At 33.6% G+C, this 27,131-nt stretch overlaps 1 pseudogene; it reads left to right on the top strand.

Moving 5' to 3' along the window:
* The first annotated feature begins 11,266 nt into the window (after positions 1-11,266).
* LOC149539074 (uncharacterized) overlaps positions 11,267-27,131 on the top strand; it is a 34,197-nt pseudogene continuing 18,332 nt past the window's right edge.

Here is a 27,131-nt window from a genome sequence, read left to right as displayed (position 1 = left end):
GACCAAGTAAATAAATTAAAGTTTAATGATTTAAAAGTGTTGCTTACACAATGACTTGAAGAAATTTTTTAGGAGGGCAGCAGATCTTGTGTTTCGAAGAGGCCTCGATCTTGCAGCTGCGAGGAGCACATATGTTACCACTTACATATGAATGATAGTTAAAAAAAAATTTCCTCACAAGGCCTTTCAAAGGATGGCTACACAAAATTTCTCAAGGTTTTGTCATATTAACACAAGGGCTAGGTAGATTTCTCAACCCAAATTTAATTTTCTTCAAACTAAAGCAATGTAATTGGGATTATTTTAGACTTTTTCTACATACTGACATCTGAGGTCCTCTATTCTTGTGGGATGATCAAAACCACCAACTATTTTTGCAAAGGGCATCTAGGTTCCCAAATGGAAGAGCATAATACTCACTTCAAGAACCTCATTTGAAGGTACAAATTTAACATCTCTAAACAATTTATTGCACTTAACTGTTTAAAAGACTTATTCCCGCATTAGCCATCTCCAATATTGAATCACTACACATAGGCTAACAGGATGGTTTGTGCTTTGATACCATTATAGGACACTACGTTGTTTCATATTGAATTTTTTTTAACCTAAACTCTGACAAAATTTGTCAAATAGTTTGCTTTATTTTACCATTGTGAAAACCCAACTAATTTGTCCTTGAAATAAAATCTAAGGATTACCTTCTGTAGTTTGCACAAGCTCTGTCCTTTGCTACATGAGAGTTAGGATTCATATTGGGTTGGTTACTTGCACAAGTTCTTTGTGAAAAGCATTTTATTATTTTAAAATAAAGCATGGAGTAATTCTGAAAGTAAATAACAACAATTTTTGTACTTTAGCTTTTAATTTATGATATTTACAAAAAGTATTCCACCAATATGACCACCATGCAATGCTGACTACTGCTATGTAATATACTAGCCCTTGTAAATTTGATATATTTCTTGAGAAAAGAATTATATTATTTATAATCAGAGAGTAGAGCCATATAAAGAATAAATATACCTATTAAGAACATGCTTGCCTCTGTAGAATGATTTTCAAAAGGTAATGTCCATCTACCTGGAGCACACATAGATCACATCTAATTCATATTTCCTTTTATATCTTACTGAAGAGCACATATTTCCTCAAGAAAAACATTGCTATACATTAATATGTTTTAATCTTTTAGTCCTCTTCATTAGTTGATGCATTAATCACATTAGTCATTTCTATCAAGATTAGTCAAGGCATGTTGCTGATAGCACCTAAGTAACTTTCACCTTGTGACATCTGTTTGAGGCATTTTGCAAATAATTAAGATACATTATCTACAACTCCACATTTTCCAAACATCTAGGCCTTCTAAAAATTATAAGATCATTTTAGTTATATTTGAAAATATTAATCAACAATTTCCATATGTGCAAATATAAACATTAACTACAACATGTCTAATTTATTTGTAGATATATTTTCCTGTGAAAAAAGACCATACCTAACAATATGAAAGTAGAACAAAATAATGAGACAATGGTTGCATTGTGTGCTCAATTTCAAAGAAAACCTGATAAATGTTATTGTCCTTGAAAAAAGTGTAAGGGCTTAAAGAATTGAAGAATTCTAATCACAACAGCCCAGAGTCATTGTAGGCAACATGGTCACATTGAAGGGGGCCACAATTTTCATCCATTTCTGAATGTGGATTTCCTACTAGAGGAATGTGGAGGTGTGAATATCCAAGCTGAGGATAACACTCCCATGGAAGAAGATGATAATGTGCCAAAGGATATGATTGAAGAAGATGGTATTGGGGTAGGTGATGAAGAGGCTCACAATGATGGAACTAGCAAATCTGATAATGATGATGAAATGGTCTTGATATACCTTTACTTGAAAAGGCACACAAGCCCTTATATGAAGGCTCCCAAACAACTCTACTCTTAGCTATAGTGTTATTGGTGAACTTAAAGGTTATGAATGGTATATCCAATGTAGTAATGTCACATATGCTAAGGTATGCCATTTTTGTCATCTTCAATGTTAGCATACAATTACTATTCATTATATTAACAGTGTATATTTGTTGTTGTAGGTTGATTAGTGAGTTTTTCTTACCACCATCAAACATTATTTCTTGTTTGTACCGAGAATTATCTAACATTATGAATCAGATTGGAATGAAGTATTAGACAATAAATGCATGTCCCAATGTTCACATTCTATATCATAAACAACATGAATTTGCAACAGAATTTCTTAGTTTTCATATTAGTAGATATCAATCAGTTCAAATAACAAAAAAGGTGCCTCACAAGGTTCTTTGGTACATTCTAATTATTCTACATCTTCAATAATTATTCAAGTGCACTAGCTTGACACAATTTATGGATTACCATGCATGCAATAGAAGTCAAGATGACATTATGCAAATGCCTGTCGATGGTTCTACATTTAAAGAGATAGAAGAAACATGGTCACACTTGAAAGAAGAACCTCATAATCTGAAGCTTTCATTGGCAATGGATGATGTCAATCCATAAAGAGGGAGCACATAATTTTTTCAAAGATTGTGCTAGGTATCTTTTTATTCTATAGTTATCTAAATTAATTTATAAATAGTGCATAAAATGGTCATAATAATTATGTAATGTTTATGTTCATTCAATTACTAGGTAAGTACCAAGTTAAAGATATGAATGTGTATATTGAGCCTCTAATTGATGAGTTTTTGATGTTATAGAATGGCGTCACTATGTATGGCATCTCTAGATCAATAGGACATCAACAATTTCAATTCCATGCAATGCTTGTATGCACAATACATGATGCCTCTGGGCTAACTCATTTTTGCGGTATGTTATATTGTTAAGTTCAAATATTTTTGGTCTATTATAGTGCTTGCACATTACTATCATATGCTTAAGTTGTGCATGATAATTGTACATGATCCAATTGTACATGATCTTTTAGATCTTTAGACAAAGGGAAAATTCGCATGTCCAGTTTGTGGTTTGAAGATCTCATCATTCGAGAAGTTTAAGAAAATAGGTGTTCGATGAGTTTAGGCACTTTCTCTACAATAATCATAGGTATCAAATTGCTGAAAAACATCATTTCAATGGGAAAGAAGAAACATCATCAAGGCCATGAAGAATGGCACCTCATCTATGAAAGTTGGAATACAATCGACTAAATCATTGAGGTAATGTCCAATTTTTTATCTAAAGTTTAAAATTTATATTTTGATATTGTCTTGTATTTATTAATGTTGTAATTGATGCTTGTGAAGGTCATCGAGGCATCAATGACCAACTTCCTAAAGGAATGAAAAGTTATCCTACTCAATTTAGTAGGTTACTGTACTACAAAGATCTCCCACTCGTGCATTTTTTTGATGCTATGCATATTGGAAAGAATGTAATAGAGACACTATAGAAAATGTTGGATGGAAGGTGTGATAGAAAACAAATTGTCAAAATTTGTATTGACATTCATGAATCCAATCATCCACTAAAAGATTTCATTGAGTCAAATAGCAATGGAGACTGCATAAATACAAGTTCCCTTCCTTGGCTATTAACGGAGCAACAACGTGATGCATTAAAAGAAGTCATAAAAAAAAAAAAAAAATCAACAAGATTTGCTACAAATATAAGCACCCTTCTATCAAAGAAAGGTGATTTTGGGCCAAGGTTGAAAACACATGATTGGCGTACCTTCGTCAAGGTAAGTCATGTTCTCTATTTATAGTATATTTGTGAAATTGAATGTACTACCTATTGCATTATTTATTACTATATTAAAATGATTATTTTTTAATGTTTGCAGTACATCCTACCTCTATCCCTTCCACACCAGTCATGTTCTCTATTTACAGTATATTTGTGAAATTGAATGTACTACCTATTGTATTATTTATTAGTATATTAAAATGATTATTTTTTAATGTTTGCAGTATGTCCTACCTCTATCCCTTCCACACTAGTTTGACAATAGTATTAAACAAGTTATATATGATCTTGAAAAATACATGAGGTTAGAAGTGTTTTTTCTTAGATTTGTAGCTTTTTATCTGAAATCTATTGTATAATTTTATTTGAAATCTTGTTTATGTGTTTTTGCGTGTTGAATCTCTTTTAGGTGGTTATCATCTAAAGAAATTGATAAAAAAAGATATAAAATATTGGAAGAGAAAAATTCCATAGCTTATATGTGAAATGCAAAAGTGTTTACCTGTAACCTTTTTCAATGCTGAAGAACACTACTTCATACATCAAGTTGAGGAGATTGAATTGTGTGGACCTATACAAACTAGGTCAATGTGGATGGTTGAGAGGCACTTGAAATTTATGAAGGGCTTGGTTCGAAAAAGAGCACATCCTGAGGGTTCTATGATAGAGTTATATATGGTATAATAGACCATGGTGTATATTAGTGAATATCTTCCAAAGTTTGTAGCAGATATCCATGTAGATCACATTTGGGATCCCAACTCTAATGAAAAATTTGAAGGGGAGTGCCTAATGGGGAAAGGTAGATTGAGGAGGGTGAGTGGTAATTATAAGTTTTTTTTTGAAATTTAATAATTCTTATCCATCATCAATATATAAGTTGTTTCTAACTAGTGTAATTATCTTCTTTATAGTTGGTCATGAGTGGGATACACTACATTTGTATATTGAAAACAATCTTGATTGGATGATATTATGGATTGAACAGTCTCAAGAAAATGGTTGCTCATTAACATGGGATGGTGTTGCATCATTGGTTAAAGAAGCTCATCATAATGGAGAACCCAATGTTATGCCAATGGTACTTGATCTAATATATGGCTTAAGAGATACAAAGGTACACATAAGATTACTAATCATGAGACATAAGTTTAATATCAACTCACAAATCGATGCGAATAATCTTGACATGTTTAAATAATTATAGGTTAAACATCACAAAGCTATGTACTACCACATGTGGCTATAAATTTTGGACAAAAAAGTTAGATGAAATGAAGAAATGTGTGATTTCGAGATAAGTGCTATCTTCATGGTCACTAATATTTCATCTAGAACTAACATACATCCTCAACAATTTGAAAATTGATACTATGGCATTTTGGATGATATACTTAAGTGCAACTTTAATTCATTCAAAATAGTTCTATTTGTCATCAAATGGTTTAAGTTACGACTGAATCAAAATGATCCTAATACGACTATTATTGAACATGATAGTGGATTTACTATGATTAATACAAGGTCATTTGAGCCAGTTGGAGATTAGTCCTATGTTCTTCCAAGCCAATGCGAGCAAGTGTTTTACTTTGGTGTTCCACACAAACCAAGTTGGTCATTTTTTGTTAGATATGACCCAAGAGGAAGGTTGGTAAAGTATAATGTGATGGAAGAAGAAGATATTGAAGAAGCACAAGACAAAGTAAATGATTATCAAGAATGATAGTTACCCAATGATGAAGAAGAAGATGGTAATGATTTTGTTCATACTGACGATAATGGTGATAATGATGATGATGATGTTGTTGACAATCATGATAATGGTGAAGAAGATGGTGATGATCATAATGATTATGGTCATGATGATGATGGTGATGAACATGATGATGATGGCGATGAAGATGGTGGTGGTGATGATGATGATCAAAGTGACAAGTACGATGATGGTGATGATGATGATGATGATGATCATGACATGGATGAAGATCATGATGATCAATGAAATGTCTAGGTAGGATCAATGTCAACTATGATGGGGTCATGTATGACCAAATTTTTCTTTCCAAACCATATGTGCAAATATAAACATTAAGTAGAACATGTCAAATATTTTTTTAGAGATACACATTAGTTACACCAAATTTTTGGCTAAATTAAGACAAATGATTTACATATACAATCTACTTAATTATTATTATTTTTGGTAAGTCTATTACTTTAATTTTGCTGCTAATTTCTAGGACTTACTAATTTTTTTCATAGGGTGACATGGATGCAACATCTCAGACACCTTCAATGGAGGTAAACATTAATTATTGTAAATTTTAATGTTAATATAGAAACAAATGGAATATTATTATATTATTTTCCTTATGGATTTGGAGTTATTTTGATGAAATTTTATTGATATTTGATATCACAAATGATAGGAAAAAGTTAGAATGACCGCTGATCAAATACGATCTGAAATACAGGTGTCATTTCTACATGACATTACCCTTAGTGCTGACCTTGTGTTCATCACCCATAAAATTAAACAAAGATACATTGATGAACTTGTTAACATTATCATTGAGGGTGACAAAAGTGAGGAGAAAGAGGCACTAAGAAAAGAATTGGACCGTAGAATCCAATCTTTGAAGGTAAGCAGTAATTCGACTAAAGCAATAATAGAGGTTCAATAAATGTTAATATTTTATAGTATCTTATGGATCATGATCTCTAATTTTATGTGTTCTTATATAGACATATGTGCCAGTTGCAACATCATATGGTGAACATGGTGAGGGTTGTTGTGCACAACCTTCGTGTAACTAACACTTTCTTTGTTTATTTTCATCAACATTATAACACTTACCTTTTTTTTGTGGATGCTTCTAGCTAGTATCCCATTTGATCTTTATCGATTGAAAATGTCTTTGCTAACAATATTGTATTCTTCAACTCATGATGAAGTGCAAACTCCTCCTTTAGTTGGCAGTCCAATATTGCTTGGTGCATTGTCAGCAAAAAGGACCATGCAAACATCCTTGTCTATGCCCACTAGAACTGGTAAAACCTTATTTTTCTATATTTTGTAATGTGCTATATTTTGTAATGTATTTCTACAAGTTGATGAATAGTGAAATAGCATATCAATGCTTAAATTATGTCTACAGAAGCTTGCATACACACAAACACATGCATACACACACTAAGCATACATACATACATACATATATATACCCATACATAGAGAGACATGGTGATAGGAAAAGAGGTATTTCTACAAGTTGATGAACAATAAACTAGCATATCAATGCTTAAATGATGTCTATAGAAGCACACATGCGAACCACATTCCAAAAAGGCATTGTTTGTTTGCACTTCATGTCCAATACCACATTGTACCAAAGTATGGCTAATGCACCTTTATTTTCTTTTTCAACTGATTAATGATAGACTCCAATGATATCAAGAATTTTGAAGTCTGAAACCTTTCTAAAAGGTAAGATCATAAATCCAAATTATTATCGTGTTAACTGTTATATCATCAACTATGAATCTAAATCACAATTTTTACTTCTGTTTTACTACAATCTATTAATGTCACCCCCATAATTATTGATCTTATTTTTTATGTAATTCTATTGCCTATCATGATATATTTATTGCTGCTTTTATCATGCCATCATGTTATACTACTGTAACAATGCTGTCATGATATAGTCAAGAAATTTCTCTGAGCCTACTATTATTTTCCAGCAATTCCACAATAATGTAATTTTTTTTTACAATTCTTCTCATGTGAATAAAGTAATTAACTCTCTAAGCAATGCTAATACTACCTATCTATGATTTTCATCAAAAAAATCATGTCAAGTCCATAACCATTCCTAGATCTAAATTTTGAAGAGTTGTTGCAAACAACTGCAACAAATAATTTCTATATATCTTGTTCTTTTACAATGTTTGTATGCCCCAACCTATTAGAGGCACCAAATCCTAAGTGTATGTGCGCCAACTCACTAGAAGTAGCAACTCTAACAATTTTTAGGCACCAACCCCTTGAAGCAAAGAACCAACTTCACTTAAGTGTGAAATTTCACCTTGACAATGTTGCTATCTTTAGCTGATGATGGACATTATAATCTCTTTAATTCTTAAACCTTTCTTCTTGCATTTTGCTTCTTCAATGATCTTCTCAAATCCACCTTTTATAATCTCTTTTAATATATGTGCCTTTTTATATTTGCTTCATATAAATCTACCTTGTTTGCACTTATCCTTTTCCCAAATCAACACTTTTTATCCTTTAATGTTTGCCCTTATTATCCTTTCAAATGTGCACTAATTCCTCATACAAGTCTTCCATAGGCATTATAAATCTGCATATACTATCTCTTGTTAGTTTATATGATATATCTTTATCATACACATGACACACACATGTTCCATTTCACCTACCCTCATTATGTCTACTCTTTACTCAGATATTTCTCATTGCACACACCACACATGTACTTCTGTTCTATATCTGCCCCATTCTGTATGATGATATATTGTAGAACTTACACTCTTTTCCTCTCTTAATGATTTTCAATTATCTTGTATGCCTTCATGTCTTCATGTAGAAAGATTTTTTTTTGAAATGGATGTAACCTTTCAGTTTTGTCACCTTTCCTTTAATTGCACTTGTTTGTTAAAACATATTAATATATCTCAAAAAACATTTAATTGTGCTTCTTTAGTCATGAATCACACCTTTTAAAACAATAATCATTATTTTCCTCTTTGAAATAATAAAATATTGCTCCTTTCTATGAATCACTGTCCTCAAACAAACTCTATAATTATTGTATCTTTTCTACAACACACTCTAATTATTTTTTTCAATTTGTTGATTGGTAGTCTTACTGATGCAATGTGATTGTTGTTCATTCTGAATAAACTCAATTTGAATATCTAGCACTGAGATACTTTTGCTAGCTTATAGATATATAATCCAACTGTCAAGTCTATCAGTAAATTAAAGTCTTTTATAAAGTTGACCATATTAGGTTAAGTTGGCCATGACCAATTTGAAACATTATTCTACTTGGTTAGCATTATAATTTACATTTGTTTCTAGGCAACAAATTAATTGGTCATATTAACAAGGTGTGATTGGTGGCGTCTCTCTGTCTTTCATTTCATTTGGTGTATGCTTTAATTGTCATGATGTTTCAATTGATAGAGCAACAGAGAGCAATGCTTTTGAAGCCGATCCATTTCCTAGAGCAATCCATGTGATTAGTACTAGTTCATATGAGCAACAGAGAGCAATGCTTTTGAAGCCGATCCATTTCCTAGAGCAGTCCATGTGATTAGTACTAGTTCATATGAAGGAACATTGTTGTTGAACAAGAAAATTATGTTTCTGTTAAAAGAACAAAAGCTTCTAGGTGCTTTAAAATTGTTTTTATTTAAAGTGTAAATTTAGTTTAGTTTTACATTACTCATTGTGGGCTAATAAACCCTTTATCTTTTTATAGGTAATAATGCTTTCTTTGATCATCTTTTCCATATGACATTGAGACTATTTGGACCCACCATACGTAAAAGGTACGTAGTTTCATATCACTGCTACATAATTTTTCTTTTCTTCCATTTATTGTAATATATTAAAGTTATTGATCTAACAATCTTTTTTTTTTTAAAGGTGGAATTTACAAGTTGTGGAATTAAAAATCAGCTAATTGCATCTTTTGAGGAGAAATTTGAAGAAAACATTTTTGACACTGGCCTACTTCTCAAAAGAGCATCAAAGCATATAAAGACTATAAGGGATCAATATAGAAGGGCTCTTAAGGATAACCCAAAGTATGACCACCCTCCTATGATTCCACCGATGGAGTGGAATGAAATAATAGAAGATGCAAAGTTGAAAAGGCTATGTGAAAATAGAGTAAATGAAGTAGCATAGGCCTAAAAAAGGTAGGTCATGATAGTATTAAGTACATTGTAATGATGCACTAATTATTCATATTTGTAAATATATAATCTAAGATGTTTGAAATTGTTCATAGATTGTAGGACACATCTATGGCTACAAAAGTGAGACTAGAAAAGTTTGGCCAACACGAACTTGGCTCTGGTGGCTATATGAATCTCCAGTCTTGACTTGTAAGTAGGAGCAATGAAATTTCATTTATTTATTTACTTATAATGTTGCAAACAATTTTTTTTAATGAAACCATACATGGAAAACTAACGATATTAAGTAAAAAATATAGGGTACAGAATTCAATGTGGAACTCACAGATGAAGATAGAAAAATTTCCTTGAAGGAAGGCTACAAAGTCGTGGTTGCACGCTTATGCAAAGAATCTGAAAGCCTTGTCCAAGAATCCAGTGTACGAAATGATATCTCATAGGTAAATTGGTTAGATGAAAAGTAAATGAATTGAATAGTTGAGAAGATTCTTTTTTTGTATTAGTTTTGAACGTAAATTGACTGCATAACAATGTGCATAACATTTTACTGCAACCCTCATATCCTACCACAGAACTTGCTCATGATGAAGACCATGATGTGCATTATAGTGGTGGAGGTATTAATTTTCTATTGGAAATCAATTATGCAATTATAAATACAATTTAACATCTTCAATTTCAATTTGACGTGTATCCTTTTTTTGAATATTTTAGAGCATGTTGAAATCATGTTGAAGGAGTGGAGCATGTTCCAAGTGTTCAACATGTTGAAGTGGTGGTGGATCAAAATGTTAATGTACATGATGTGGCATTGTCAGGTAAGAAAAATGCATGTTATGTTGTACTAGTACTTAATTATAGACTTGTAATAGTTAAAAAAGAAAATTGTTGCAAACAATTTTGTTTAATGAAACCATACATGGAAAACTAATGATATTAAGCAAAAAATATAGGCACATAATTCAATGTGGAGCTCACAGATGAAGATAGAAAAATTGCCTTGAAGGAAGGCTACAAAGTCGTGGTTGCATGCTTACGCAAAGAATCTGAAAGCCTTGCCCAAGAATCTAGTGCACCAAATAATCTCTCTTAGGTAAATTGGTTAGATGAAAAGTAAATGAATTGAATAGTTGAGAAGATTCTTTTTTGGTATTAGTTTTGAACATAAATTAACTGCATAACAATGTGCATAACATTTTACTGCAGCCTTCATATCCTGCCACAAAACCTACTCGTGACGAAGACCATGATGTGCATTATAGTGGTGGAAGTATTAATTTTCTATTGGAAATTAATTATTTAATTATAAATACAATTTAACATCTTCAATTTCAATTTGACGTGTATCCTTTTTTTGAATATTTCAGAGCATGTTGAACATCATGTTGAAGGAGTGGAGCATGTTCCAAGTGTTCAACATGTTGAAGTGGTGGCAGATCAAAATGTTAATGTACATGATGTGGCATTGTCAGGTAAGAAAAATGCATGTTATGTTGTACTAGTACTTAATTATAGACTTGTAACAGTTAAAAAAAGAAAAAGATTTAAGAAGAATCTTAAAAATAGCAGAGTATGATAATTGTAAGGTAACTAATATATGGATTGAAATCATTTTTGCCATTTTTAGCCTATTTTGAAAATGAGCACTTATCATTTAGCTATTGTAAGAGAGTGTTTGGACATGTATTAGGAATCAAGAAACTTTACATACAAATGAATTTATTCTACTTTACAACTTGTAGCTCTTGTTGGTTGATAAGAAAATAAAAAATGCAAGAGATATGATTGGCATATTGGACGAAGCAATTTGTGGTGGTTATCTTATCTTAATAATTGTTGAAGACATTGAGCAAGAAGCCCTGGCTACCCTTGTCATCAATAGGCTTCGAGGTGCACTAAAGATTGCTGCTTTAAAAGCTCTTGGATTTGGAGAAAGGAAAATTCAGTATTTGGATGACATTGTTGTGTTGACTGGAGGTATTATTTAGTAGTATGATTATCAAGTGAACCTTGAATTTTTGTCTCTTAATCATTTATCATGGCAGTTTTCTATCCAATGTTAATTATATTGGTCAATTTGTCATAGGCCATAATGAAGTAGCCTTTTTAATATTTTAAACATGAGTTTAAATTGAGTACAAAAAGTAAGTTGTCAGCTTAGGATTATGTCATTTCAAAGTTCATTCTCCTAATATGTTATTCAGTAATATAAAAAACTATAAACATCTGAACCATGTATTCTAATGTAGGAACTATCATTAGAGATGAAGTGGGGCTGGCCCTTGACACTGTTGGGAATGAGGTTCTGGGAACTACTACCAAGATAGTGTTGACAAAAGATTCAACAACAATAGTTAGTGATGGAACAACTTAGGAGGTTATTGAGAGAAGAGTTAATCAAATTAGGAGCATGATTGAGGTATGCCTTATTGTCTGTGTGTGTGTGTGTGCATGTGTTCTTTGGGCCTTAACATGGACTATCAGTCTTATGCTTTATAATTAGAACACTTTAGTTTTATTCTTTATGTTATTTCTCCTTTGTTTGCACCTAGTATCTCATCATGGTTAACACTCTATCTTTTTTTGAGCATATCAATATATTGGTGAAGAATAACTCATTAGAGAATTGTGCTATTGTCAACCTAGCTTGCAGAATGTATTTGACAATTGAATACTTTCTTTATTTCTAGGTTTCTGAACAAGATTATGAGAAAGAAAAATTGAATGAAAGGATTACTAAACTATTTGGGGGAGTTGCATTTGTACAGGTGAAGTTATTGAAATGTTTCTAGTCTTCGGTAGTGTCTCACTATTAAATACTTCTCTGAGTAATAGATAAATTTTGTCAATGTATATCATTCATTAAGATAGGCTTTATTGTTCCTATATCATTATGATAATAAATAAGCATGAGCCAAGTTAGGTGATGGATGATAAGAAGTATGATTGACAGGTAGGAGCACAAACAAAGACAAAGTTGAAGGAAAAGAAGTTATGAATGGAGGATGCTTTGAATGCTACAAAGGTATGGCAGTCTTCTTTGTAAATAACTTTTTCATTTGATACGAATGCGTAAAACTCCCATGCCAATTCCTATGCTAGAAAAAATTAACTATTAAGCCATTTGTGTATGGAATGAAAAATTCTTATGTCTACTATTCTCCAATGGTGTAAAGAGGACTAATTCTTTTGTCTACTATCCTTTGATCCTCCCTCATAGAATGACAAATTAATTGAAGTTATATTAATTTTATTGGAGCAATTCACTAATTAATTTCTATAAATAGGCAGCTATTGAAGAGAACATTTTTGTTGGCAGAGGGTGTGCTCTTTTGAGGCTTGCTGCAAACGTTGATGCTATTAGAGATACACTTGAAAATGAGGAATAGAAGGTAGCTTACTTTTATGTTTGCTACACGAGCAAGTATGGTTGGCATGGAAGTGGCTTTATAATCCTTAATGGATATGTAGATAATGTTTTGTCATATAAGACTTAGCTCTGCAATGTGTTTGTAACATCTAGCTCTGAAATTTGTTGGTTCTTTGGTGTTTGCAGATTGGTGCAGGTATTGTTAAATGAGCTTTGAGCTACCCGGTGAAACTAATTGCAAAGAATGTAGGAGTAAATGGAATTTTTGTGGTTGAAAAGGTTATTACAACTCCTAAGAAATTGTTGAATAGAATCAAGTATATTTAAACTCAATTCTTTCATAGCTATTCAATAGAATCTCGTTGATTTAAGCTCTTTTGCCTGGGTATGTCCTGTTCAATTTCATTGGACATCAGCCTAAATGCAGACAGCTCTTTCTAGTCCTTATGAAGCCTGTTGAATTTAAGTAAATTGACATTGTGCCTAGGTGTACAATCTTATTCAATTTCACTAGATGCAAATAGCTCTTTCTAGTCTTCATAGTAGTAAAATAATAGCACTATCCTTGTCTTTTTACAAGTCCTTTCCAATGATAATCCTAATTATGGATACAATGTTGCTACAGGTGGTTATGAAGATTTGATGGCTTCAGGAATTATTGATCCAACTAAGGTAAGATGGTATATTCATTTGATGTAATTTTTTTTTATTTTTTCAATTTCCTAATTAGTGAAATGAATGCAAATTAGTGTCATTTATTCATTGTCTTGTATTCAAATTGAATTTTGATTCAGGTACAAAATATAATGTGCTTGCATTCAAAGTAAAGTGTTGAATAAACAATATACAATCAATTATTGATAGTACTAGCGATTCAACCTCTACACATAAATATTGTTAAAAAAACTTGCTTCTTGTAGAATAGAACATTGTGTTGACTGACTGGATTTACTTTTATTTATTAGGTGACAACTACATGGGGAATTGGTTTGATTATTGGTCCAACAATTGGAGGGTTTTTGGCACAAATAAATTTTTTTCTTAATTGTTCTCTTAATATCTGAAATAACATAGACTTAATTTTCAATCTATTTATTATTATTTTTCTATTTTGACTATTGAACTGGGCATATTTGACATATTTTCAAGCTTTCATTTCGTGAGATGATTGAATATTTTCTCATTTCGCAATAGGATACAATAGATAAGAAACTATTTAGTGTTTCAGGGAAGGAAAAGTAATCCTTTATTAAACTTATTTCTTATTTTCTCCTTTGTAGATGCTCTTTGAGTCTTTGAAGATGGAGATGTGTAGACTCTTGGATTGATGGATTATGATGAGAAATTAACTTATTCATTCACTACACACCCAAAGATTGATCCAAATACAAGTAGTAGAACAAGTTTTTCTTTGATAGTTAAAGCTTAATGTAGTTAAGAATGTTCAAGTAAGCTATAGGCTATTTTAGAACAAAAAAGAAGAATCAAATAACTATAATGCATAGCCAAAGTTTGACCTAATCACAATAGTAGAACACATTCAGATTTTATAGTTAATGTAATTAATCATAAAGCATGTTTGAGAAAGCTATAGACTGCTTTAAAATATAGATTTATGTGCCTGATCACTTTTTCCATTATGTGTAGGAGAAATGTTTACATTTGGCTACCAACATACTCCTCCCTATGTTACTTATTGAGTTGTCACAAAGGAGGGAATAATGCTTGATCTAGTTCCCATAATGCTTTCAAAGCTTGTCATGATACATGACTTTGCAATAACTGATAACTATGCAATTTCATCGATCTTACTCTCTATTTTGCCCCAAAGGTATTTTTATTTCAGAGTAGTCTTATATCATTGCCTTGCTATTTGAAGAGTATGGAGAAGTTATTGGAAACTATCTAAACTCAAATAATTAAGCAGTATGAATAATGTATTTAAAGCCTTAGAACTTTAGATCCTTTTTGTTCTTCATAAAGAAAATATAGGATAGAGATTGTCTATACATCTCTCCAAAATAAATCAAATTGCTCAATTTTACTTGTTGCTATCTCAAGATATGGTGAAGGATGGAAAATTCATTATTTCTTACAATACTATAGTGAAAGTACATTTTGGTATACTGCCTTGATATGCCAAAAATGATCTTCAAATGAGACGGTTTGCACTACCAAACTACTACATCTACCAAAAATTTCCAAAATGAATTGTATGTGAATTGTTCAACTTAACTATTTCTTTTGTGCTTCACTTACTAACCCATGCATAAATAAAGGATGAGTCATCTGGTATTATTTTTTTTACTTTGGTGATCAAATATGAGATGCATTTCAATTTAAAGAGTGGGAAGGCTTCACAAAAGAAACTATCGGAGTCTGCAATAGATTTTCCAAGGATTAATGAAAATTATAGTGGCAAGTAAGAAAATTTTGAGTGATTATACTAATACATACCCTCTTCATAGAACACTACATCTCTGATTTTGTCTCCATTTCTGGTCAATCTTATTTCCTTGGATACAAGGTTGATTGGGAAATATCTAATTCTACTTTATAATTGAAAATGCATGCAGAAAATAGTGTTTTGTGTATGGTACTACACTAGATTCAATAGCTAATGTCAAGGGACTCGTAAAGTTTAATCTTCAAGCAGAACCTGAGGTGGGAAAGTTTTAGATTGAAGTTGGAGACAATGTACCAGGGGTTTTTGACTTTGGACCTAGAAGATTTGGTTCTAAGGCAATATTTATACCCAAGGATTCTGGGTTAGATCTGGAGGAGGACGATGGTTACTTGATCTATTTTGTTCATGATGAGAACATTGGGTATGGTTCTAGCTTACACTCAGCTTTTTTGAGTCTCGAGTTGTCTTATATTTTTCTCTAGAGATGATAAGAAGAAACTTATATTTATGTGAATGATATTGTCTCTCAAATACATGATGAATAGGTTGTCTAGTACATGCCACTATTTTGAGAGATATAGTCTTTAACAAAATGGCTCAAAATAATAACAATATCATAACCAATACTAAAACTAAGATTGGGATAAATCATAGTATTTTCTATTAATCACTATATTAACAGGTGACATGTCAAGAAAAAACTAATTATGTTAGAGAAATCAATAGTTATGAGATGATCAATCAAGAGGAAATAGTTCAGAGCTTAGAGTGACACAATTTTCAGATGATCATATGAAATGAAATGGGCATGCGAGTAGAAAGAAACTAGAAAGAAATTGTGTATAGATGAAGGCATGAGATGGATGGTTTTGGAGCACTCAGCACAAATACTCAACATTCACTATATATCATTATTTGAGATCAAATGGATGTGTGGGATTATACACACAGTAAAAAATAAAGGAGGGAATTGAACCCTTCCTGAGGCTCACACTTGTTGAGGTCCACTTCAGCAATGGCCCTCCCTATGAAATTGTTATCTAAAACCTTTCGAATGAGATAATGTGTTATGAGCTCTTCATAATTGTCGTGCCTCCTGGATTCATGTTCCATCCCATTAATGAAGAGCTCATAACACATTATCTCATTAGAAAGCTTTTAGACATCAATTTCATAGGAAGGGCCATTTCTAAAGTGGACCTCAACAAGTGTGAGCCTTAGGAAGGGTTCAATTCCCTCCTTTATTGTTCACTGTGCATATAATCCCACACACCCATTTGATCTCAAATGATGATATGTATTAAATGTTGATTGTATGTGCTGAGTGCTCCAAAACCATCCATTTCATGCCTTCATCTATACACAATGTCTTTCTAGTTTCTTTCTACTTGCACTCGCATTTCATTTCATATGATCATCTAAAAATTGTGTCACTCTAAGCTCTCAATTGTTTCCTCTTGATTGATCATCTCATAACTGATGATTTCTCTTTAAAAAATTTGACCAATGCTTAGGGATTTTCTACCAAGCATTGGTCAAAATTTTGACCAATGCTTAGGGGTTTTCTACCAAGCATTGGTCAAAATTTTGACCAATGCTTGGTAGTTTTCCACCAAGCATTGGTTGTAATTTCAACCAATGCTATATAGTTTTCTATTAGAATTGGTTGAAATTTTGACCAATGCTTGGCAAAATTTGTGCCAGCAATTTTGAAAGTTTTTGACCAACGTATTGGTCAAAATTTCAACCAGCCAGTAAATTGTTTAAAATTTTGACTAGAAAATTTTTGACCAATTGGTTGGTCCAAATTTTGACCAACCTAGGTCAAAATTTCAACCAATAATGGTTTAAAAATGAGCCCAAATGTACTAGTGAACTATCATTCTGAAGAAGTCTTAGAGCTTGTTTATACAAACTTATGTGGACCTATTGGAATGGAGAGTTATAGTGGAGACAAGTTTTTCATTCTTTTTGTTGATGATTATTCTAGAATCATGACTTAAATGTATCCAAAAGAAAATTTTGAAGCATTTCAAAAATTTAAGTGGTATCTAGAAAGAGTAGAGAAAGAAACTAAGCATTTTGAGATTGGACAAAGGTGGTGAATTCATTTCCAATGAGCTCAATAAATTTTGCATTGAAAAGGGAATTAAGAGACAAGTATCAAGCCCTGGTACATGCCATAATAAAATGGTATAGCTAAAAGAAGGAATAGATCCATCATAGATTGTGCAAGAACACTAATGATAGAAAAGATTGTTGCAATCAAGTACTGGAAGGAAGCAATTAGTAGTATAGTACATACCTTGAATAGAGAACAATTGAAGAAAGACTCAGATAAAACTCTTCATGAACTATGGTATGGCTACAAACCTAATGTAAGTTGCTTGAAAGTATTTGGTAGAAAATCTTATATCTTGAAAGAATCTAGAAAAGGTAAATTTGATGTTAAAGGTGATGAAGGCATATTCCTAGGATACTCTTGTAGAAGTAAAGCACACAAATGTCTAAATTTTTCTACTCATAAAATCATAGAAAGTGCACATGTGAGAATTGATGAGTTTGTAGAAAAGGGTGAAGAAGAAAGCAACAAAGAACCAAAGGACTACAGAAGGTTTGTGTATTATGAACTTGATACATTGTCAAATCTATCTAAAAGTTAGAAAGCTTTACCTCCTAAGTCCCCAAAATCTCCAAAAGCTATCGAGTTGCAAGTAGTGTAACCTAAGTCACAGTCTGAAGGACCCGAGTCACAGTCAGAAGCTATTGAGTTAGTGCAAGAGAAAATCAAGTTCGATGGACCTGAGTCATAGATAGTGAGACTTGAGATTAAAGATAATGAAGAGGTTAGTGGAAAAAAATCCAAATACAAAGAACTTGTGTTATCAAGATATGTTAGAATGCATTATGCACATGATCAAATTATTGGAGATAATTCAGATGGAACAATGATAAGAAACAAATTGAAAGGTACATGTTTTCTTATTGAATTTGAACCTAGAAATGTTAAAGATGCTTTGGATAATAAAAGTTGGATCGAAGATATGAATGAAGAAATAAAATAGATAAAGAAGAATAAAACTTGGACTCTTGTTCCTAAACCCAAGGATAAAAATGTAATTGGCACAAAGTGGGTATTTAGAAATAAGTTGAATCAAGATCAAGAAGTTTCTAGAAACAAAGCAATGTTAGTATGTAAAGGTTATTATCAAGAAGAAGGTATTGATTATGGTGAAACTTTTGCTCCTGTTGCAAGATTATAAGGTGTCAGAACTTTACTAGCATATGTAGCTCACAAATGAATATTAAATTTTCATTCTTGAATAGAATTCTTGATGAAGAAGTCTACATAGAACAACCTAAAAGTTTTATAGATCCTAGCAAAAGAGATATGGTTTGAAAATTACACAAAGTATTGTATGGTCTCAAGAAAGCTCCCAGAGCTTGGTATGAAAGACTTCATAAATACTTGATAAACATTAGTTTTCAAAGAAAAAATGATAACAACAGTATGTACATCAAAGAAGGACTAGACAATAAGATTGTGTTGGTAAAAATATTGGTGGATGGCACTTTATTTATAGGAAATGATGACTTGTGCAAAGCATTCTCATAAGAAATGAGTAAAGAATTTGAAATTTCTATGTTTGGAGAGATAAAATTCTTTGTTGGATTGTAGATCTAGTAGAAAAAAGATGGTATCTACATTACTCAATCTAAATATATCGAGGAGATACTAAAAAATTTGTGAATGGAAGATTCAAGACCAGTTGGAACTCCTATGTCTACTGGACATAAAATTTCCAAAAATTATGATTTCAAGGAGGTCGATCAAACCAAATTTAGACCAATGATTAGAAAATTGAAGTATTTAGTGCACACAAGGCCTAATATTGCATTAGTGGTTGGTATGGTCGAAAGATTAGCAGAAAATTCCAAAGAAAATCACATGATGACAATCAAGAGAATCATGAGATATCTTAAAGGTACTAAAGACTATGGATTATGATATAGAAAATGAGGAAATTTGGATTTAAAAGAATTCACAGATGCTAATTGCGCAAGAATTGTTGATGACAAAAAGAGCACCAATGGTGGAGCATTTTTTCTTGGTAAAAGACTAGCGTCTTGACAATCAAGAAACATAATTATATTTATCAATCCACAACAGAGGTAGAATATGTGGCAAAAATAATTAATTGTTCAAATATTGTTTGGTTCAAGCAACTGTTGGCATGTATGAAGATAGAAATCAAGGATCTGATGGTTATCTTTTGTGATAATACCAATGCAATTAACATATCAAAGAATCTTGTGATGCATACCAAAACAAAACATATTGTTATAAAACATCATTTTTTGAGAGAATTGGTACAAGATAAAGAGGTAAGATTACAATGTGTGAATACTAAAAAACAAATTGTAGATATATTCACTAAATCATTACCTAAGGATGCATTTATGTATCTAAGAGGTAAATTAGGGGTCATTCCCTATCTGAAGATCACTAAATGAATTTTTGTGATGCATCAACCATAGCATGTTAAGATCAATTAGTTGATGCAGTATGACAAGGGCACATTGCAAATGAATTAGTACATGAGGTGCATTAACATTCATTGAATATTGTCTTTAGCATGAGATGTCAAAGAGGGAGAAGTTTACTATCATATAATAGAAATTTTCTTAAAAGGGAAAGTTTAGTCATAGAGATGTCAAAGAGGGAGAATGAACTTGGTCTAATATTAAAAATAATGTTTTCTATCAGAAGAAGATTTTGAAGATAGAATTTTGCTAACAGAGGGAGAAACTAAAGGAAGAAGGAGTTCACACTGATAGAGGGAGTTCTCATGGATGAGAATCAGAATCAAACTAAGGATATGTTCCTTACTTTATCCTTGCTCCAAAATGTTTATTGCATTATGACATGTTGTGTTGCCATCAATGCCAAAGAGGGAGATTGTTGGTAACAATTGATTAATTTGTGTATTATCTTTGATGTTACAAAAAATATCATATCATTGTCAGTCAGTGTATGCTGAGCTCACTTGAGAATTAAAGATAGTTTCCTATCTCTACTGAGCATTCCAAAGTTTGCCTAGTTTACAAGAAAGTGTCTACTGAGTTCACTTGGGTGACAAAGGATAGTTTACAAAAGTTGGGTGTTAACTGAGCTCACTTGGTTAATGAAGGAGATTTTGGAAGGAACTAGTGTTAACTAAGCTCACTTGGTTACCAAAGGAACTTTGTGAATATGCAATGTTAACTGAGTTCACTTGGTTCATATAGGAAAATTTCTTTGAGTTAGTATCTACCAAGCAGGGTCGACTAATGAAAGATTTTCTTGTTTTGGCATTTTGAGTCAAATTATTTTTTTTGTTGGTTCTAGCTGACTAAGGAGATGACTATTAATTATTCTAAGTTTTATTAAAGCCAACTTAACAATTTGTAAGATATAAATATAAGGTCAAGTTGAGAATTAAAAATGTGTGGAACATATTGAAGATTTGATGATGCTTATAGGAAGTGAATTAGAAGGATAAGCAAAATATCCTTATTGAAATGAAAAGATACATTTGATCATGAGAGTTGAGATTTGTAATCAATAATTTAGTTGCATTATAAATAAGGTAATCTCATTGTTACTCTCTAACCATTGTAGTAGTGAAGTAAATCTCTTAACAAAGTTGGATTAACAATTATTTGTAAATCTTCTAACAAGGTGGCATTTCTGTTGAATTGTCTAAAGACCTCTAACAAGGCCACTCCTAATAGGATGATTAAATCCTCTAATAGGGTCATACCTAATAGTGTGTTTTGTAACTTTTAACAGGGTTGGTTCTTAACATGGTTCACTTCAAAAGAGTGAAAATTAGTAACTAGTTACAAATGGCGGTTTTTCCCAAATTGGGTTTCCACATTAAATCTTAGTATCAATTATGTTCATGCTATTTATTTTATGTGTATGTACTAAGTTAAACTAATATTAATCACAAATAATATCTTAAGATTTTCATGATAAGTATTTGCTAAGTTATTTCAGTGTTTATCGAGTTACAACATTTGTTAGTGTAAACCAAGTGCCTGTGTTTTTGTCGAGTTACAATGGAGTTCAGTTTATACAAAGTTTTGATTTGTATTGACATCTAAGGGATTTGAAATTTATTTTTTAGTAATTGATTCATCCCTCCCCTCTTAGTTACTCTTATTTTTTCAACACTATCAAGTTGCAACCAGTGTAACCCAATTCACAATCTAAAGGACCCTAGTCACAATCAGAAGCTACCAAGTTGTTTCTAGAGAAAATTGAGTCCAATGGTCTCGAGTCTTAGATGGTCGAAACTAATCTTGATATACAAGATAATGAAGAGGTCAGTGGAACATGTTTTAAATCCAAAATATGGACTATCTCTGCTTCCCAAAATTGGTTCGGATCACTCTTCCATTTCTCTTTTAGTTTCCCCATTGGTACACAGGAGATACCATCCTTTCAGGTTTGAGAAAATGTGGACCTCTCACCCTGAACTCTTGGATAATATCAAGAAATGGTGGGGGATAGAGGTGGAGGGCTCAGCCATGTTCAGAGTCACCAGAAAACTTAGCAATGTGAAGAGGATGATTAAAATTTGGAACAAGTCTAATTTTGGTCACATCTTCCATGAAAAGAAAGAGTTATTTGATAATCTAACTATTATCCAAGATTGCATTTAGAAGGAAGGTTACACTGAGACCAACAGGGTTTCAGAGCTCAAGACCCTGTCTGAAATTCATAACATTATTAATAAGGAAGAAAAATTTTGGAGGCAAAGATCGAGGATCACCTAGCTAAAGGAAGGAGATCAGAACACTAAGTTTTTTCACCTAACCACCCTCAAGCACCGTGCTAGTAACAGGATCTATGGTATCAGAAAGGGGCAGGAGCTATTAACTGAAGAATCTACCATCTCGAAAGAAGCTGTTTCCTTTTTCTCTAGCCTTTTCTCTAAGGACCCAATACTTTCCAATTTGGACCAGGAGGAATTGTTACACTGTATCCCTCAGATCATTCAACCTATCCATAATAAACAACTCTGTGCTATTCCTAATGCTTCGGAAGTTAGAGAGGCTCTCTTTTCTCTGCCTGCTGACAAGGCTCCCGGACCGGACGGTTTTCCCACTTTTTTCTTCCAAAGGTTCTGGCCGGTGATCATGGGAGAGGTTGTTCAGGCTGTCCAGGAATTCTTTGGAGCCAAATCTATTCTCAAGGAGCTAAACTCGACTTTTGTGGTTCTCATTCCTAAATCCCCTGGGGCGGACTCACTGGACAACTTTAGACCTATTAGTCTGTGCAACTCTCTCTACAAGATCGTCTCTAAAGTTCTCACTTTAAGAATGCTCAAGATATTGCCCATGATTATCTCACAGCATCAATCGGGTTTTGTTCCAGGGAGAAAAATTTTGGATTCTATCCAGATGGTGCACGAAGTCATCCACTCTCTTGAGGCATCCAAATGGGAAGGTTTGTTTCTCAAACTGGATCTTTCTAAAGCTTATGACAGGGTGGACTGGTCTCTCCTTGGGAAGGTCCTCTCGACTTTTGGCTTTGACAGTAAAGTTTGTAAAATTATCTCTCAATTGGTCTCCACCTCCTCTTTGGCTGTTCTGGTTAATGGAGTCCCTTCTAATTTTTTCAAACCATCCAGAGGCCTCAGACAAGGAGACCCCCTTTTGCCCTTTTTGTTCATCATTTTAGCTGAATGCTTAGGAAGGATTATAGACTGTAGAAAGCATGAGGCTTGTATCAAAGGGATCCTTCCCTCCTCTAATTGCGTTCCCTTCACTCATCAGCAATTTGTTGATGATACTATCTTGGGGGGGGAAGCTTCTGTCAAAGAGGCCAGAGCCCTGAAGAAGATTCTGGATACTTACTCCAGATGGGGCTTCTAAGGGTAACCCAGGCCCTTCAGGCTGTGGTGGAATCATAAGAAATAGCTATGGGGAGGGAATAGCTTCCTTTGCTTCCTCGTTGGGAATCCAGACTATTCATCTGGCTGAAGCTAGAGCTGCGAGTAAGGTGGTCAAGTTGGCTTTTGAAGCTGGGATTACTAAACTTTGGCTTGAGGGGGACTCCAAAAACATTATTAATACCATTAATGGTATTTCCCCTCCCTCGTGGACGATTGCGAACATAATTGCTGAGACTTGCGCCACTCTCACAAAGTTCGATAAGGTCCACGTCACTCATGTTTACAGAGAGGCAAACCCAGTCGCTGATTGGTTTGCTAATAAAGGGGTTAACGCCACCAATAATCTATCCTAGCATGCCAGAAAAGATTTTTCGGCGGAGGCTAAGTTGCTCATCGACCAAGATAATATCTTGGGAAGGACGACTCAAATCCAATGCAATTATGGATAATAAAGATAGCTTAATAAATGGTAAGTGCCATTATTGGCATCGTGATTTGCACCAGCAAAAGGGGTTTCCTCTAACTTTTCGACACATTTGAAAGGACGATACCATTATTTTCAGAAAGAGGTTTATTCACGGGTATCATAAAAGAAACATCACCATTTTTTCGAATGCAAATAACTTGCACAGATCAGAGTTCATGAGAATTGTGGAAGTTGATCAGGAAAACATGACGGGTGAGAGGAGCAGAAAGGAGTCGGTGGGGGAAGTTCAGAAGTGGAAGAACAAGGCCAAAGTTTGGAGAGAGCTGGAAAAGGGTGGGGTTACTAATTTCTTCAAGAAACTTCATGGCTCGGATCCTGAGATCACTAACAGCATGGTGAATTCGTGGAATAATGGTAAGGTTAAGGTGAACGAGGTCTACTTTCAAATTACTGAGGATGTGGTTGCTGAAGTCACGGGGATTCCGATGGAGGGGCATAAATTCTTCAAAGACAAGAAGATGTCTTCTAATGCAATCAAGGATTTTGTGAAAAACACTAAAGAGCTGAACAAGCTGGGCAAGAAAGAGACATTTTTTGTAACGGATACTATAAAGAAGCTCTGGAGGTATGTTCTCTACGCTGTCGTTGAATATATTACCCTAGACCCCAGGTTTGATAGGGTTAGGACTAACCATTTTGTGATTCTGAATCATTTTCGCCATGGTAGTAAGATCTCCTTCCCGTATTATCTTTTTAACTCGATGAACAAGGCCATTTCTAGTTTTAAAAAGAAAGCCACCATCAACCCGGCTCTGCATGAGGGTCTTTTGCTTCTGATTCATGAGCATTTCCATGCTCAAACCATTAGCAAAAACCCTATCTAGGGGGTGGATGTTGACAAGAGCAGCTCCAATTTTTCCTCAGATTCTGACGATGTCGAGAGCATCAGCTCTGATGAGGTTTTTGAGCAGTCTGGTAAGAAGACTAAAAGCCATAAGAAGGATTACCCCTCTATCAATCTACCCAGCAGAAAGAGCCCTAGAGGTCATACCCCAGCTAAAATTGGCTCTGCTGAGGTGGAGGAGGAAATGGATACTGATGATTTTAACAAGGTTTCGAAGGAGGAGCTGGATGAGGAGAAACTGAGAAAAAGACAGAAGAGGGAGGGAGAGAGCATGGAGCGCTCCTGCAGTCAGGGAAAGGATTCTCTGCCCATTCCCCTCTCCCCTATACATCCTCAGCCTCCTTTGGAGGAAAATGACAACTCTGGACAGATTGAGGGGGAAGTGCAAGTTAATAACAGAAGGAAGGCTTGGAAGAACTTCAATGTGAGAACGGCCACTATGGGAATCTACAGAGAGGCGATGAACCCCCAACTCTTGGTGAACGACCTCGAGAAGCCTAGACTCAATGAGCTAATTGACCCGGCTATGGTGGCTATTTCTGATAATGCAAGAGAAACGGGCATGAATCTGTTGAACAATGCCCGCAATAGCATGATCGACAACTTCAGATCAATTAAATGGCTTTTCCATGAGCTTGAGGATGTCAGAGATAGGGTTTTCCAAATGGAAAAAATCAAGAGCAAGACAGGTGCTGAAAGCCAAGGCGACCGAAACAGCTGGGAGACTCTGATGGAGAGGAGAGTAAAAAATATTGAGAACTACAATCACAACCTAGCTAGTCAAATGATCTCCCTCCTCGCTTCGATCAACGACAACATCCTCTCTCTCTTGGATAATCTCAAAGACAGGAACCAGATGGAGGAAGATGATAAACAGAATAGAGATAAAGATAGGCTGGATGTGGATAAAGCCAAGGATAGCACTATGGAGCAGGATTTGATGAACGCCCAGGATCATAAGGTAGAAGAGCAACAAGAGTGCGCCGAAGCTACCCAGACCATGCTTGAGATGGAGAAGTAGTCTGCTAGGTTGGGTCTCTGTCCTTTGGCTTTTGTTTCTCCTGGCTTTGGCTTTTTGACTGGTCTCTATTTTTCTGGTTGGCTCTCTGGCCTTTTTAGTGGGCAGTTGTTTTGGGCTGGGCCTTTGGGCTTATTTTCAGCCGTAAGGACTATGTTTTGGCTGGGCATTTTTTCGCTTATTTTCAGCCTTTCTTGTTGTTAAACTTATGGGTTTCAGGACCCCTTAAAACCTGTTTAGCTTATCAAAAACATATGTTAGCAAACACCATGCACCTCATCAGATCATTGGAGACAAGTTAGATGGAACAATGACAAGAAACAAATTAAAAGGTACATGTTTCCTTGCTGAATTTAGACCTAGATCAATGAAAGATGCTTTGGATAATCACATGTTGTGTTGCCATCAATGCCAAAGAGGGAGATTGTTGGTAACAATTGATTAATTTGTGTATTATCTTTGATGTTACAAAAAATATCATATCATTGTCAGTCAGTGTATGCTGAGCTCACTTGAGAATTAAAGATAGTTTCCTATCTCTACCGAGCATTCCAAAGTTTTCCTAGTTTACAAGAAAGTGTCTACTGAGTTCACTCGGGTGACAAAGGATAGTTTACAAAAGTTGGGTGTTAACTGAGCTCACTTGGTTAATGAAGGAGATTTTGGAAGGAACTAGTGTTAACTAAGCTCACTTGGTTACCAAAGGAACTTTGTGAATATGCAATGTTAACTGAGTTCACTTGGTTCATATAGGAAAATTTTTTTGAGTTAGTATCTACCAAGCAAGGTCGACTAATGAAAGATTTTCTTGTTTTGGCATTTTGAGTCAAATTGTTTTGTTTGTTGGTTCTAGCCGACTAAGGAGATGACTATTAATTATTCTAAGTTGTATTAAAGACAACTTAACAATTTGTAAGATATAAATATAAGGTCAAGTTGAGAATTAAAAATGTGTGGAACATATTGAAGATTTGATGATGCTTATAGGAAGTGAATTAGAAGGATAAGAAAAATATCCTTATTGAAATGCAAAGATACATTTGATCATGAGAGTTGAGATTTGTAATCAATAATTTAGTTGCATTAGAAATAAGGTAATCTCATTGTTACTCTCTAACCATTGTAGTAGTGAAGTAAATCTCTTAACAAAGTTGGATTAACAATTATTTGTAAATCTTATAACAAGGTGGCATTTCTATTGAATTGTCTAAAGACCTCTAACAAGGCCACTCCTAATAGGATGATTAAATCCTCTAATAGGGTCATACCTAATAGTGTGTTTTGTAACCTTTAACAGGGTTGGTTCTTAACAGGGTTCACTTCAAAAGAGTGAAAATTAGTAACTAGTTACAAATGGTGGTTTTTCC

This window comes from Cupressus sempervirens, chromosome 9 (genome assembly GCF_028749045.1).
Source record: "Cupressus sempervirens isolate cs-2001-9-10 chromosome 9, ASM2874904v1, whole genome shotgun sequence".
In the NCBI taxonomy this organism is placed as follows: Eukaryota; Viridiplantae; Streptophyta; class Pinopsida; order Cupressales; family Cupressaceae; genus Cupressus; species Cupressus sempervirens.
The sequence above is the reverse complement of the archived record's forward strand: the minus strand, read 5'-3'. Positions and strand labels throughout refer to the sequence as shown.